General features: G+C 42.3%; 2 long non-coding RNA genes across 3 annotated transcripts in view; one reads left to right on the top strand and one right to left on the bottom strand.

Moving 5' to 3' along the window:
- LOC109025904 (uncharacterized) overlaps positions 1-2,420 on the top strand; it is a 472,591-nt gene extending 470,171 nt beyond the window's left edge. For both annotated transcript variants that reach the window (XR_008677481.2, XR_008677482.2), the window contains one exon: positions 1,579-2,420. This is a non-coding gene — a long non-coding RNA (uncharacterized lncRNA). The remainder of the gene's footprint in view (positions 1-1,578) is intronic.
- Positions 1-8,853, bottom strand: part of LOC134756679 (uncharacterized) — a 30,675-nt gene extending 21,822 nt beyond the window's left edge. The window contains exons 1-2 of the long non-coding RNA XR_010129706.1: positions 8,177-8,853; positions 3,634-3,728 (exon numbers count right to left, since the gene is read on the bottom strand). This is a non-coding gene — a long non-coding RNA (uncharacterized lncRNA). The remainder of the gene's footprint in view (positions 1-3,633; positions 3,729-8,176) is intronic.
- Between the last annotated feature and the right edge of the window lie 5,272 nt (positions 8,854-14,125).

The raw sequence follows: 14,125 nt of genomic DNA, 5'->3' as shown, positions 1-14,125 counted from the left end.
GCTACACCTTTTCTTCTTCTAGCCGGGATAGGGCAGAGTGGATTCTGTCCAAAAAGGAGAAAGCAGAGCCCCCAAGAGTAACAGTTCTCCATTCAGAGAAATAAATGTTTCTTAAAATTTTCTATACTGCCCCATTCAGAAGCTTTCCAAGGGGTGGGCTGATTCTCGCCCTTGTGGAAACAATCACTATGAAGGTTTAATGCAGGACTTAAAAAAAAAATCCCATTTCCAAATTGAATAGTTTGTCTTATAGGAGGGATTTTGTTTTCTTTTCATGCTGGACCTAAATTTGGCACCCTTTGGAAGTTTTATTGCATGGCATTAACCAAGAACTCAGCCAAATCTCCCGAGTCAGGAATGGCAGCTGGGAAAAGTTGAATGAATGAGCTATTTTTTTCCTTCTTTCCTTCCCTTCACTCCATATGTTTTTCAATTTCTTGCTCATAAATTTAATTAAATAAATATTTTAAAATATGAAAGATGGAGAATGTGAGAACTTGATAAATATGAAACGAGCTTCTAAATCTATGAACACGGCATTTGTGGGGCTAGGCTCTATGTTTAGGTAAAGAGGTATTACGAAGCCTTTATAGGGAAGATGAATTAAGACTTGTCTAAAAGTGAAGAAAGATTTTGGTATCTAAACATGGGGAATGGGGAAGCCATGGGAATGTGGATAGCCCTGGGAGATAAGACTCTTATTATAAGCTCACAAGTGCATTTGTGGAAATGAAGATATTTCTGTCATTTATTTGTTGGATTAGCTTCACAGGAAGGTGGAGTGAGCAAACATGCATTGAATATTTACTTGGTGTTCCAGAGAGACATGTGTTGGCTCCAGCAGCAGCACCAGAGCACCAAAAATGAGGCTTTAGCTTATTTTGGAGATGGCTAAAACAAAGATTCAGGGCATGTCTCAAAGCGATGTTGAAGACGGGAAATAAGGCTGGTGCTAAAGAAAAATTAACCTGATGCTAAAGAAAGAACTAACCCATGTATTCTTTGACAAGATGTGCTCGGGCCAAAGAATAAAATTCTAAACAATCACTGGTTCTGTGGAGGGAGGCTTGCTTTTCATAGAGGCACAGGATAGCAATTCTGAAACTATTCTGTGTGAATTCTAGTATTGAGCAAATAAGTAAATATATTATAGAAGATGGCAGCCAGTGTTCACCTTATAAGAGAAGGTAGTTACAAACATGGTGAGGGGAAATGTTAGCAACATTTCAGTGGTGTTGGATTGGAATTGGAGCTTTCAGTGAGAACTCATGGCATATACTATCTAGATAGCTACAAAAAGAGATCGACCTATGTGGATATAAATATTGAGATGTATGTGGATGCAGGTGTGTGTGTGTGTGTGTGTGTACATACATCTATTTCCTAGCTGTGTATTCTTAGAGGGCCTAAAACCAAGGAATTGCAGTGCAGCGAGACCACCTGGCTTCCCGATCTTGGTTTTTAAATATTATTCTCTACTAAAAGGAATTAGGGCTCTTTGAAAAAAAAAAAAAAGACTGATTCTGTAGCTAAGGGAGAGAAAGTAAAAGATGAACCTGAAATATATTTTTTTTTCAGAAATTAAGAATGTTCCCAAAGAATGATGGAGACATTTCAAAAGGATACAGAAGCCAGATTGTGGGCGCTTCTACTGGCCAACTCTGGGACATCGTAGACATCAAAATAAATTTGTAATAATAAAGGATCATAGCCTATTAGTTAAATCAGATTTTTCTGATTTAACTAAATGAGTAGGAGGAAAAGAAAGCTCTTCCTTATATTAGAAAGTCAATTAATAAATGCAGAAAGGAATGAAAAAATTAGAAAAGCCACCATTTGGCAACCATGGCAGGCAGAATGGGGAGTATGCCTCCAGACAGTAATTCCTTTCAAACTGGTTTATAGGAACTCACTGAGCTTGCTGATCGACCTCTGAGAGGCAAAGTTTCTGAATTTTGAAGTACTGATTATATAAACTTAGACAGAGACATGCTTCATTATTTAATAGGACTGTGTCAAAAGCCTACTATTAGGATGATGTGTTGGGTGTGGAACAGGGTCTCTTCCTGCCAGGAACACTGGTGATTTCATTCCGTGTTCAGGCTGATCTTTGAAGTTGAAGACAAGCAGAAGAATCCTTCTAAAATTTAGCCATGCCCATAGGCTGGGAGGGACACTGCTCCATTCAGAGGCAACAAAGCACATTACTGTATCTCCTATAGAGCTTTGAGCAGTCCAGTGCACATGGAGAAACTTAATAAATGTTTGTTGAATTAATGAATGAACAAATCAATGGACCAAGTCAGGGATAAGTCTTACATTTGTCATCTAGGTGATTAAGAAAGGAAACAGTATCTGTTTCAAGAGGATTACAATCTAACTTTACTCCAATAGTAAAATTTACTCTTTTGGAATCTGAAGACATTCATGAGTCTTTGCATCTTATTTCCTGAATTCTAACTTCCCTTGCCTTTATGAATGACAAAGAAGATGCATACAACCTTTGTAAATGCTTGCTGAATTTGAACATTATGTTGCTTTGTGATTGCCTCCACTTGGGATTCCAAATGACATCATGTGGATTCACTGGAGGCCTCGGGTAGCTGGGGAACTGAGGGGATAAGATGCACACGTGGTACACAAGCACACGTACACCAACAACGTAAATAGACACGTAACTAGAAACAGCTGTGCAGAGCCATTTAGTAAAAGGTTGAGTAGCTGGAACCATCAGGAGTGCGTGGGAATGAGTTCAAGCTCCCCCCATGAGGCCTTCCTAAGGCTTTGCAGGAGGGCAAGAACAAGGTCTGGGAAGTGGGGAAATGGGATGGCTCAGTCTGTCCTTAGCATCTCGATCCTGGCTGACTCTCCACCACTCCTCACCCTTGCAAGATTACACGCTTTGATTTATGTGACATTTAGGCAGAAAGCAGCCTAGAGCACTCTGGGGGTATTAACCCAGAAGACATACAAATCAGATTGGACCAAAGGGGAAAGAAGCCTCAGACATCTGCAGGGGAATAAGAAGGATATTGTATGCTACTTGACCTGATCTCTTTCCTACTCAGGAAAGTCAGTAGATAAATAATAAAATTGATAGTGCATGGAGAGTTGAGAGGCAAGACTTGCAGCATTCAAGTCTGAATTCCTGTCCTGAATATGATATTTGTACTCCCCCCAACTCCCTGGTCTCCAAAGGAATCTGGTCTGTCACTAAACAGCATCTTCTCAATCTTCTCCATGTCATAAAGTGGGTGAGTGGGGGTAGTGGAAAAGGCATGTCTTTATTTTGAAGATGAGAAATTTACATTCTTTTTAGTTAAAATAATCATTTCTAAGGGGTAATATATTGTAGGATCAGAGATTTCTAGGACTGGAAGGATCTTTTAGAAACCGTAGAACCTAAGCCCCTTATGATACAGAGGAGAAATCTGAAACATGGAAAAAGAGAATTTGCCTGATGTCTCAGAAAGACTAAGCAGCATTGGCTCTATGAACAAGAGCTAAAAATCCCAGTTCCAATACTACAAAGATGAAATGGTACACAAAACTTTACAAGCTACACAACTGAATCATCTTTCTTTCTCATTACACTTTGGTTGTCATCCAAAAATATACAGCTTGATCACTCACCTTAGTCATCTGAAACACCTGAGCCAAATCCAATTCCCGTGCAGCTGCCACGCAAGGTTATGCCTCTGTCCAGTGGCCTCTGTGTTGCCAAGACTCTGTGGATTTGACAACAGGAATTTAGGTGGAGTTTTGAACAGTGGTGTCATGGTTGGAACAGGCATGCAATTCCTAAAATTTATGAGTTGTGATTGTGTGTGATAGTGGTTTAAGTTTGGAGTTTGAATATTGGCTCTTCCACTTTATAGCAGAGTGAATTTGGACCAGATGCTTACAGCCTACCTCATGAGATTAAATGAGATAATATGTGTAAAGCATTGAGTATAGCATCTGCATTAAAATAACCACCATTTGTGTAAAATGTATTAATACCGTCTTATCACTTCTGTTTCTAGAGTAAGTCTAAGCCAATATTTTTGTAAGTTTGTCTTGTTTTGTTTTGTTTGACATGGAGTCTCACTCTGTTGCCAGGCTGGAGTGCAGTGGTGCAAAGTCAGCTCACTGCAACCTCCGACTCCGAGGTTCAAGTGATTCTCCTGCCTCAGCCTCCCGAGTAGCTGGGACTACAGGTGCCTGCCACCACGCCCAGCTAGTTTTTGTATTTTTAGTAGAGATGGGGTTTCACCATGTTGGCCAGGGTGGTCTCCATCTCTTGACCTCATGATCCGCCTGCCTCGGCCTCCCAAAGTGCTGGGATTACAGGCATGAGCCACTGCAGCTGGCCTATTTTTGTAACTTTTAGAGGCCAATATGCATGGGAGTTTGCCTTCTCTTGCTGCCCTTAGGTCCTCTGCCACCAAAGCATGGGAAGAAAGTTAAGCTGGCTTACTGGAGAATAAGAGACACAAAGTCCTATGTCCCACATTGCCCTGACTGACAACTAAGCAATTGCTAGACTGTGTGAGTGGGACCATCCTAAGTCATCCAGCCCCCTGCAGACTCTCCAGCTGTCTGCAAACGCATAAGCAAGTGGGGGAATGATCAGTTGAGATGTCCTAAACCAGAAGAACTGCTCAGCTGACCCAAAGGATTGTCAATTAAATAAACAGTGATTGATTTAACCCATCAGTTTTTGGGGAAGGTTGTTAACCAGCCAAAACTAACAGATGCAGTGTCCTATGTGTTCAGGTCCTGAATGAATGAGAGATGATATATGTAAGGAAGAGGCCAAGAACCATCCACCAGCAGGATTCTTCTTTCAGCAGAGAAGATGGTTTTGCATGGAGTTATCCCCACCCTCTCCCTTGGCACTTCCTTTCTGGGGAAGAGTGAAATTTGTGACCCCTGAAAGGAGACTGCTGGCTGGGTGTGGTGGGAGACCGGGATATGACCTGGCCTCATTAACACCATGCACCCTAACTAGCTGGGCCAATCAGTCTGTCTCTGTCCTTCTGGAAACTCTTACCACCCACTGTCTCCCAGACTAGAGCACCCCACCCACCAATCCTCCCTTCGAAACAAAGATGCATGCAAGCACGTAGTGGAAATGCCGGGCCATGACACTTGGCAGAAGCCTGCCTCCAAGACTCTGTTGGGGTTCCAGGAGGCAAAAATGCCAAGTTGGATTCACAGGTGCCAGGAAGGCCTTACTCCTGGGCACAACAGGCTGCCATAAGGTGGCTCCAGGAAGAGAAACTCCATGTAGTCCTTCAGAAACTCATTCTCACCTTTCCAATCCTTTCTATGAAAAAGGTTCTTACTCATGTTACTTTAACCTATTTTCTTTTTTTTTTTTTTTTTTTTTGAGATAGAGTCTCGCTGTGTCCCCAGACTGGAGTACAGTAGCGCGATCTCAGCTCACTGCAACCTCTGACTCCCTGGTTCAAGTGATTCTCCTGCCTCAGCCTCCTGAGTAGCTGGAATTACAGGCGTGTGCCACCACACCCAGCTAATTTTTGTATTTTTAGTAGAGACAGGGTTTCACCATGTTGATCAGGATGGTCTCGATCTCCTGACCTCAAGATCTCCCTGCCTTGGCCTCCCAAAGTGCTGGGATTACAGGCATGAGCCACCATGCCTGGCCTACCCATTTTCTTTATCTCAATTCCAGGCCATATCTAGTGCCAATTTTATTAGCATTTAATATTTCAAAAACAAGGATGTCTTGTTTGGAAGACAGCATTCAAACCCTCCAGTCCTCTTCTTTGTAACAGCATATGAGGGTAAGAAGAGAACAAAAAATTATGTCCTCAGGTAGGTCAGTCAGTTTTACATGGTTTTAATTCACTGTTGCACATTCCATCTATGTCTACCTTTGTTTTTTGAAGACTCCCCAGCTCCTGGGCCCTTAAGAAAACAATATATATCAGGATGGGTTTGGCAACCCTTCCAGAACCACCTTTTCTGCCCTAATATACTTATGCCTCATTACATTTGTTTTCAGCTCTTTGGTCCTGAACACTCTCCTGCCAATGGCCCTTTCGGCATTATCGACTTCAGCTTTCTAATCTGGTTTTATTCTTTGTTTATCTCTCTGATTTTAGCATTTCCACTTGAACCAGATGAGAACTCCTGCTCCAAAATCAGTGTCCTAGCCTATTATTAATTTCCTCATTTCTACCATTAGATAATCTTTGCTTTAAGTGAGGAGCCAGAAAGCTTTTTCTATAAAGGTCCAAATAGTAAATATTTTAGTCTTAACAGGCCACATATAATCTTCATCACATGTTCTTTCTTGTTTTCTTTTTTAACATTTAAAATATAAACATCATTCTTTGCTTGAGAATTGTGCATAAGCAGGTGTGGGCTAGGTTTGGCTTGCAGGCTCATGGCTTGCCTTTAAAGCAGAGTCTATTCTTTAAAACACAATTCCTTTAAAGCAGAGTCTACTCTTAAAACACAAATATTCCTGGAAATAGTGAATAACCAGCAACTCAGTGTGAATTAATTCATTCTCCTTTCTAGTTCCAACTGGATGGAACAAGGTTTTAAAGAAGGGATGGGGGAGATAAGGATTTTTCAGGCCATTCCAGTTGTACGGTCAACAGGAAGAATAAAAATCCTGGGAGCTTTGGACAAGGAGGAGGAAAGAAAAAGGGTCTGAGTCAAAGTGCTCTACCATGTGTTAATGGCTGTGGCCAGGATGATATTCAAAATATTTAATAGCTGGTAAAGCATGTGCATGACCAAATCAGAAGGACAGCAAGTAGCTTTTGTGCTGGATCAGGGACTGGAGGTTTCTGCTGTACCACACATTAATGCTTTTGTTGCTGGATCTTGGGGCAATCCAGATGCAAGCTGGGTAGAGGGCTGGAAAGTGAGTGGTCGTGTTTATTACAAGGCCTAAAATTTCATGTGCTGCCTTGACATGTTTTAGCTTCACAGGACCCAAAAAGGCCTAACTGTGAATTCTCCTGTTCTTGTAACATATACCCCTTCACGCACCTCTCATGTAGACCAGCTGCACACCACGTGGCCTTCAACCTAGTGAGTTTTAGTTCCCTGCAAGCCTACAAAAGTATTCAGACAAACCAACTACTTCCTCCAGTGGGAATCAGGGGGCACCTCACCCTCTTGTTACTGCAGAGTCTGCCTTCTACAGCCTCTGTTTGCTCACTCTATTCCCAAGTGCAATCTCTATGTGGCCCTGCAAGGCATTTGGCATCCTCCTCCTGTGAGCTGTGAGTAAATGTGACTACTAAACTGCTGTTAATCTCATCTGTCCATTGTTGGGTATCATGTTCAGCCATCTCATTCTGTGTAGGGTGGGAAATCTCTCCCTCACAAATGGGGTGAACAAGAAGTGATCAAAATGGGGTGTCACCCTGGATTTTTGAAGCAGTGACTATTTACCAACCAGTCAAGAAGTAGTTCAGTCTTTTAACAATCAGCACATCTGTATTTGAACCAGTATGGTTGTGATGTGATTAGATCATTCATCAGGGTAGATCCCTTCTGAATGGCTTAGTACCATCCCTTTGGTGATAACTGAGTTGTGGCTCTGAGTTCATGCAAGATCTGGTTGTTTAAAAGAGCATGGAACACCTCCCCTCTGACTCCACCCCTGCTTTTGCCATGTGATGCACCTGCACCCCCTTCACCTTCCACCATGATTTTAAACTTCTGGGGGCCCTCACCAGAAAAAGATGCTGGCACCATGCTTCCTATACAGCCTGCGGAACCATGAGCCAATTAAATCTCTTTTCTTTATAAATCACCCAGCCTCAGGTATCCCTTTATAGCAATACAAACGGATTAGCACAGAGCCCAGTAATTTATTCCTTATAGAGATGTCTAGAACAGTGCACTTTTAAACAAATGTGGTAGCCTCCCTAGTTCATTCTGTCCAGGCCACCGCTAAAGCACTGGGATCCATTCAGCATTCCTAACTGAAGAGTGACAGTTTCCAATCCAAGAAATTTAGAGGAGAGGAGTAGCAGGAACTCCAAGTCACATCACAACCATACTGGTTCAAAGAGCAAACTTGTCAAGTGCTTGGCTTCTAGCCCCACTCAGGAGTAATTATTTCAGTAAAAACAAATGGAACTTGCAAATAAAAGACATTGATATCATCATCATGATTAGTGACATTTTCAGATGTACTCACATTAACTCCTTGACATTGTTGTCGACTCTGAGGTAGGCAGATGCAATTTTTATTTCTATTAACACACCAGCATCCTGCATTGTGTTACTGTGCCAAGTCACACATCAGAAAGATTCTGACTCCAGGTCTCCCATTAGGTGAATGTCCTCTTTCAAGGAGGAAAAGCGTCATCCCTGCTGGATGGACCTCTCTTTTTTAAACCAGCAGTCTGCTCAGTTTTAGTGAAATGCAGGGGTTTATACTGAAAGCAGGTGCTGAATTCCAAGTGAAGGCAGACATTGTCAACAGTGCTCTGACTAAGAGCTGGACAATGTGAAGCCTGTCCCAGGCTTCGGCACTAACCAGCTGTGGACACTTCATGCCTCTCACTGTAAAATGAAGAGTCTGCAAAGGACATCTGAGGTGCCTTCCAGCCCTGCCATCCCGAGGTTATGATGGTGTGATGGGGTCAGGGCTGGTCCTGACTTCCCTTCCCAGTCAGCTGGTGAACGGGATGTGAGCTCACAGGGAGGAACACACAGGAAGACTTTGGGTGGAGTGTGCCTTCTAACATACATTAGAATACAGAATAATCTCACATCTTCCCATAAGTTGTAGTGAGTCACCAGGGCGAGCTGTGGAGCATTTTTCTCTGGTGTCTTCCAAACTATAGACTATTTCCCACATTTAAGACCTGTGAAAAAATAAAATAAAATAATTTATGTATACACCATGTGGGAAAAGCTGGGTGAAATAGGCACTGCCCACCCACCACTTACGGAAATGTATGCTGGAGCCATCTCATTGAAGGGCAATTGTCAACATCCATCAAAAGGACAAGCACATATTCCTCTGACTCCGCAATTCCTCATTACGATGGACTAAATGTTTACATTGCTTCATAACTCATGTGTTAAAATCCTAACCCCCAGGGTGATGGTGTTAGGAGCTAGGGACTCTGGGAGGTGATTGGGGGCTCTGAGCGAGGAGCCCTAGTGATTTGGATTAGTGCCTTTAATAAAAGAGGCCCCAGGGAGAGTGCCACCCCTCCACCACCTGAGGATACAGCAAGGTTTACCAAACCCTGAATATGCTGGTGCATTGATCTTGAACTTCCCAGCCTCTAGAATTCTGAGGAATACATTTCTATTGTTTACAAGCCACTCAGTTTATGATATTTTGTTACATCAGCCCTAATGGATTAAGACACTCATCCTGGAAATTATCTGACATTATACCAACATACATATTATGTCACTCAAATAAATGACTGGATAAATAAATAAATGGGGGAGAAAAGACAAATCTCTTATGCAAAAAGTTTTCAAATAATTTGTGCAGTTATTCTTAAGGAGATAGAGCATAAATCCCACTTCTGAAGTGTAGACTGTACCTAGTGCCTTCCTTCCAAAGAGTGTGCAAAGAGAGAAAAAAAAGTAACTTCATAGTGAAGAAACCTAGCAAACATCTTCAGTCAGGTGATCAAGGTTAATATCCAGTGGTAAGTCATATCGACAGCATGTACCTTTGATACAAAAAATTGCAGTTTACCTCTGTGTTAACCCATAACCTTAGTCTAACGGTGTAAAAACCTCAGGACAATCCCAGCCAAGGAGCCTTCTACAAAATACCTGACAGCATTCCTCAAATTTGTCAAGGTCATCAAAAACAAGGAAAATCTGATAAACTGTTAGAGCCGAGAGACTCCTAAGGAGACGCAACAACTAAATGAACTGTAGTGTTGTGGAAGTAATCTTGCAACAGGAAAATGACATGAGGTAAATACCAAGAACATCTGAGTAAAGTACAAACTTTCATTAAATATAATGTGTCAATATTGGCTTATTAATTGCAACAAATGCACCTTACTAATGTTAAGCTATTATTATTAGAGGAACATGGTGTGTGTGTGTGTGTGTGTGTGTGTGTGTGTGTGTGTGTAGGGTGTTAATAGGAACTCTCTATTCTACTTTTGCAATTTTTTATAAATTTAAAGCTATTCTAAAACAAAAGGTTTATTTAAAACAAAAGCCAGTGTAGAGCAATATGCTTTGCATATTCGCTCTTGTATTTTTTAAAAGGAATAATAAGAGACAGAAAATAAACCTCTCTGGAACAAAAAATACACAAAACTAGAAAGGAACTGAATACATAAGGCTTTTTACAGTATTCCCTTTTGTATATTCTGAATATTATTCTGTGGGGATATATTATCTATTGTGTAAAAGTTACATGTGAAAATTAATAAAGATCTCAATTAAAAAACCATCCCTTATACTGGCACAAAGAGAGAGGTAATGACCTCAGAGACTCCGTACAGACTCAGGGTTGTGGACCTAACTGTGGTACTCCAATCCAGTGGACTCTCACAGATGAGAGGGTAACTAGGAAGATGTGTCCATATGGCAGGTGCTTTACGCAAAAGAAAATCAGCACAGAGAGTAAGTTGTCAGAAAAGGTCACAGAGCTTCAGAGCTTTCATGAGATCAAGACATATAGGCCTGAGCATCTGGAGAAGGGAGTTGAGGGACCAGAGGGAAGGAGCAAGGAGAGATTTAAAACAACCAGACTACAGCCAGTGCAGCTGGTCCAGATGGTCCCTGCCTGTTCAAGGTTCCTCAGGCTCCTGTCCCCAGGAAGGGATGTGATGAGAGTGTTAACTGAAAATAAGGACTTGGATGCAGAAAAAGAAAATGCCTCAAACCTTTGCTCAGTCCTTAACCCAGGGGGCTGTGAGAGGCATTAAGGGAGTTTCATGGGCTTCTTTTGTTTATTGTTTTATATATACAGAAAGATTTCTATTCCTTTTGTATTACTATTCTTTCTGTTGAACTAGTTTTCCATTTTATGTGCTCCAGCCTAAGAAGCCTTAGTTTGGAGAATTCTGCAGACAGTCATATTCCTTTCACTATCCACACCGTATATTTGGGCCCTGATTAATTAAGTACTCAACTACATCTGTGCACTTTCCTGCATTGTTCTCTAGAGAAAGCAAAGTGTGAGTCTGGTGCCCTAGACATAATCAACAAACTCCTTGGGGAGGAAGCGTGTCTTGTACATCTCGTACATCCTGCAGCCAGCTCAGGGGTGGGTTAACAACTATTTCATTATTCTAGATCAACCTCTTCTCGGTCGGTTCCCCAACTTCTGTGTTAATGTTGTATCTCATAGCTGAGCAGAGCACACAATTTATTGTCCCCAAACAGGACATAATTGAAAATGAAAGTGTGATGGTATTAATAATACTGTAGGACATCAGGCATAAACTCGGATTGTCCTAGGACAAACCAGAATGTAAGGTCGAGCCCATGTGTAACATTTACTGTGCCCAGGGGAGGAGTACAAAAGGAGGCCCATCTATCACGTCTAAATATGTAAAAGCTCTACAGGAAGCTAAGGAAGTATTAAATAAATATGTACTGTCCTCCTGCCACAATATGGTGGCTTGTGGTAAGCTGGCTGTAGTCCCAGCCTCCGGCCCCATGATCCTGGGTTACCCCCTCTCTTTTTCCTCCCCAGGCATCTTCCCACGTCATGGAGGGCCTGGCAGGCTCATGTGTAGACAAACTGGCTCACATTCCAAGCTCTGTTTTGGCTCCCCTGAAATAGCTGCTCCATGGCCACCCACTGAGTGGGAGGCAGGGTCCTTCCTTGGGAAAGGATTTTTGGGGTACCATGTACCCAGAATATAGTCTAGAAGATGGAGCGCCAGCTCTGGATGGACATGACCGTATAATCTGGTAGGTTTCTCATGCTCTGGGGAAGGGCATGACCAGAGGAGGGCCAGAGTGGTACCTCCAGATTGTGGGACCCATCAGAGAACTCCTTTTGCCTGATGTTATGAACTTAGTGGTATCCCCCCAAAATCCATAGGTTGAAGCTATAATCCTCAAAGGGATTATAATCAAAAATAGGGCCTTTAATGGGGTAATTTTTAAAAGTTAAATGAGGTCATAAGAATGGAGCCCTAATCCCATGGGACTGATGTCCTTACAGCAAGAGGAAAAGATACCAGAGATTCGTACTCCCTCTCTCTCCTTTTTTTTTCTCTCTCTACACATGTACAGAGAAAAGGCCATGTTAGGACATAGCCAGAGGTGGCTATTTATGAACCAAGGAGAGAGGTCAGCAGAACCTAACCCTGCTGATACCTTGATCCTGGGCTTCCTTCCAGCCTTCAGAACTGTGAGAAAACACATTTCTGTTGTTTAAGGTCCCTTGTGTGGTGTTTTGTTACGGCTGCCTAAGGAAATTAATGCAACTGGGAATGAGTATGGTCCTGTGCATAGTCACGTTGATTTTAAATGGGCTCTGAGTGCCTTCCAAGTGTTATGAAACTGAGAGAAAGGGCCCTTGAAAAGGAAGGCATAGATCAAGAAAAGAAGGGTGAGAGGTAAAGAAAAAAGGCCATAGGTTCTGGAGCACAGTACATTGTCAGGAAGATTGGGGCCCATGGAGCCTCCTTCATTCATTCCTGCATTCATTTAACAAGCATGTGCTACATTCCCACTTGTGCCAGGCATTGTGCAGGGCAGTGGAAATGCAGTTTGAAGTATTAGGTTGCTGTTAAAAAAAAAATGACAAGAACTGAAATTACCTTTGCACCAACCTAATAGAAAAGGCCTCTGCTCTGTATGGACCTGCTTTCTAGTGGGATTCACTGGGTGGTGCGGTCAGGATGGCCTAGTAAGTCCTACAGAGGTGGATGAGCAGTGTCCTTTTGGAAAAGCGTGCTGGTCCAGGATCCCTTAACCTCATTCTCCAAATGTTCATCTCAGAGGGTGACCCGAGGTCACAGGAGGTCCCTTTGTTGCCTTGGTGATCACCTTTCCCTGGGCACCTGGGGCAATTGGAGGAGGATGGGTGTGATAAGCCCTTCCAACATCTGAGCTCAGCTGGGCCCCAGATGTGTCTCCAGGTAAAAGAGTAGGACTGGGAAGTCACAGAGAGGTGAGCTCAGACAGGCTGTAATTCTTGGCTCTGGGTGTGAAAAGGTCGGTCAAGGCAGCAGCACCTCAGAGGGCAGGTGTGGGATTCCTGAAGGTCCTGAGGTGGGCATAGCCAGCTCCCAACCCCCTACCTGTCAGAAAGTCACTGGACTAGACATTTCCTGGACTCGCTGGCTACTTAATCCACCTGGCATCAGTTAGCCTTGATTTCCCACCAGCCTAAGAAGGGTGTTTCAGCACTTTCTTGCTTTATTTCAAAAGGAAACAAAGGAAAAATCGGGCTTTCCTCCTCCTCATCCCCCTCTTCACCTCCTCTCCAAACAGAAGTGGATCTAGTTTCTCAAGCTTAGCTCAGTATCTCACACCTGGCATTATTCTGAGTCTGGATTTTTGGTATCATGTGGTTCTCAGGGCCTCCAAATAAAGTCAATCTGATTAGCATTGATCACCCAAATAATAAAAAATTAGTACTTGTTTACTTTTTTAGGGAGGAATTCTCTTTATTTTCCCCCATCCCACATCTTTTTAATTGTCAGCTCTTTTAAAAATTATAAAAGTGCCAGTTGGCCATCTATCAGAACATGCCTCTGGGTTTTCATGGTGTGGAAATTAGAAGTAAAAAACCTAAATATTTTCAACTGCTGCTTCCAAGTGAGGGAACGGAAGAACAATATGTTCCACTCACACCTCAACCATGAGACCAGCTTTCAGAGGTTCTGGATACTGCTTTGAAATCCTCTTTGAAAATTTTAATCAAGCAAATCTCCCAATTAGAATGATACGGAAAAAAATTCAAAATACTAAAAGAAGAGTCAATCTTATATTTTACAGCCAACTTTGCCTGGAATGATGAGTGGCAACCTATGATTCTGAATGGTGTGGTCATCACTTGTGTTCATTTTTATTCTGTCTGTCATCTGTCTGTTGTCCTCAATTCTTTGAGTTTATCAAGTAACAATCGCCTTCCAGTCTTAAAAGGATCAGTGTAAAAAGGGCTATGCAAATGAAGGAAATTCTGCTT

Source organism: Gorilla gorilla, chromosome 11, assembly GCF_029281585.2.
Source record: "Gorilla gorilla gorilla isolate KB3781 chromosome 11, NHGRI_mGorGor1-v2.1_pri, whole genome shotgun sequence".
NCBI classification, from domain to species: Eukaryota; Metazoa; Chordata; class Mammalia; order Primates; family Hominidae; genus Gorilla; species Gorilla gorilla.
The sequence above is the reverse complement of the archived record's forward strand: the minus strand, read 5'-3'. Positions and strand labels throughout refer to the sequence as shown.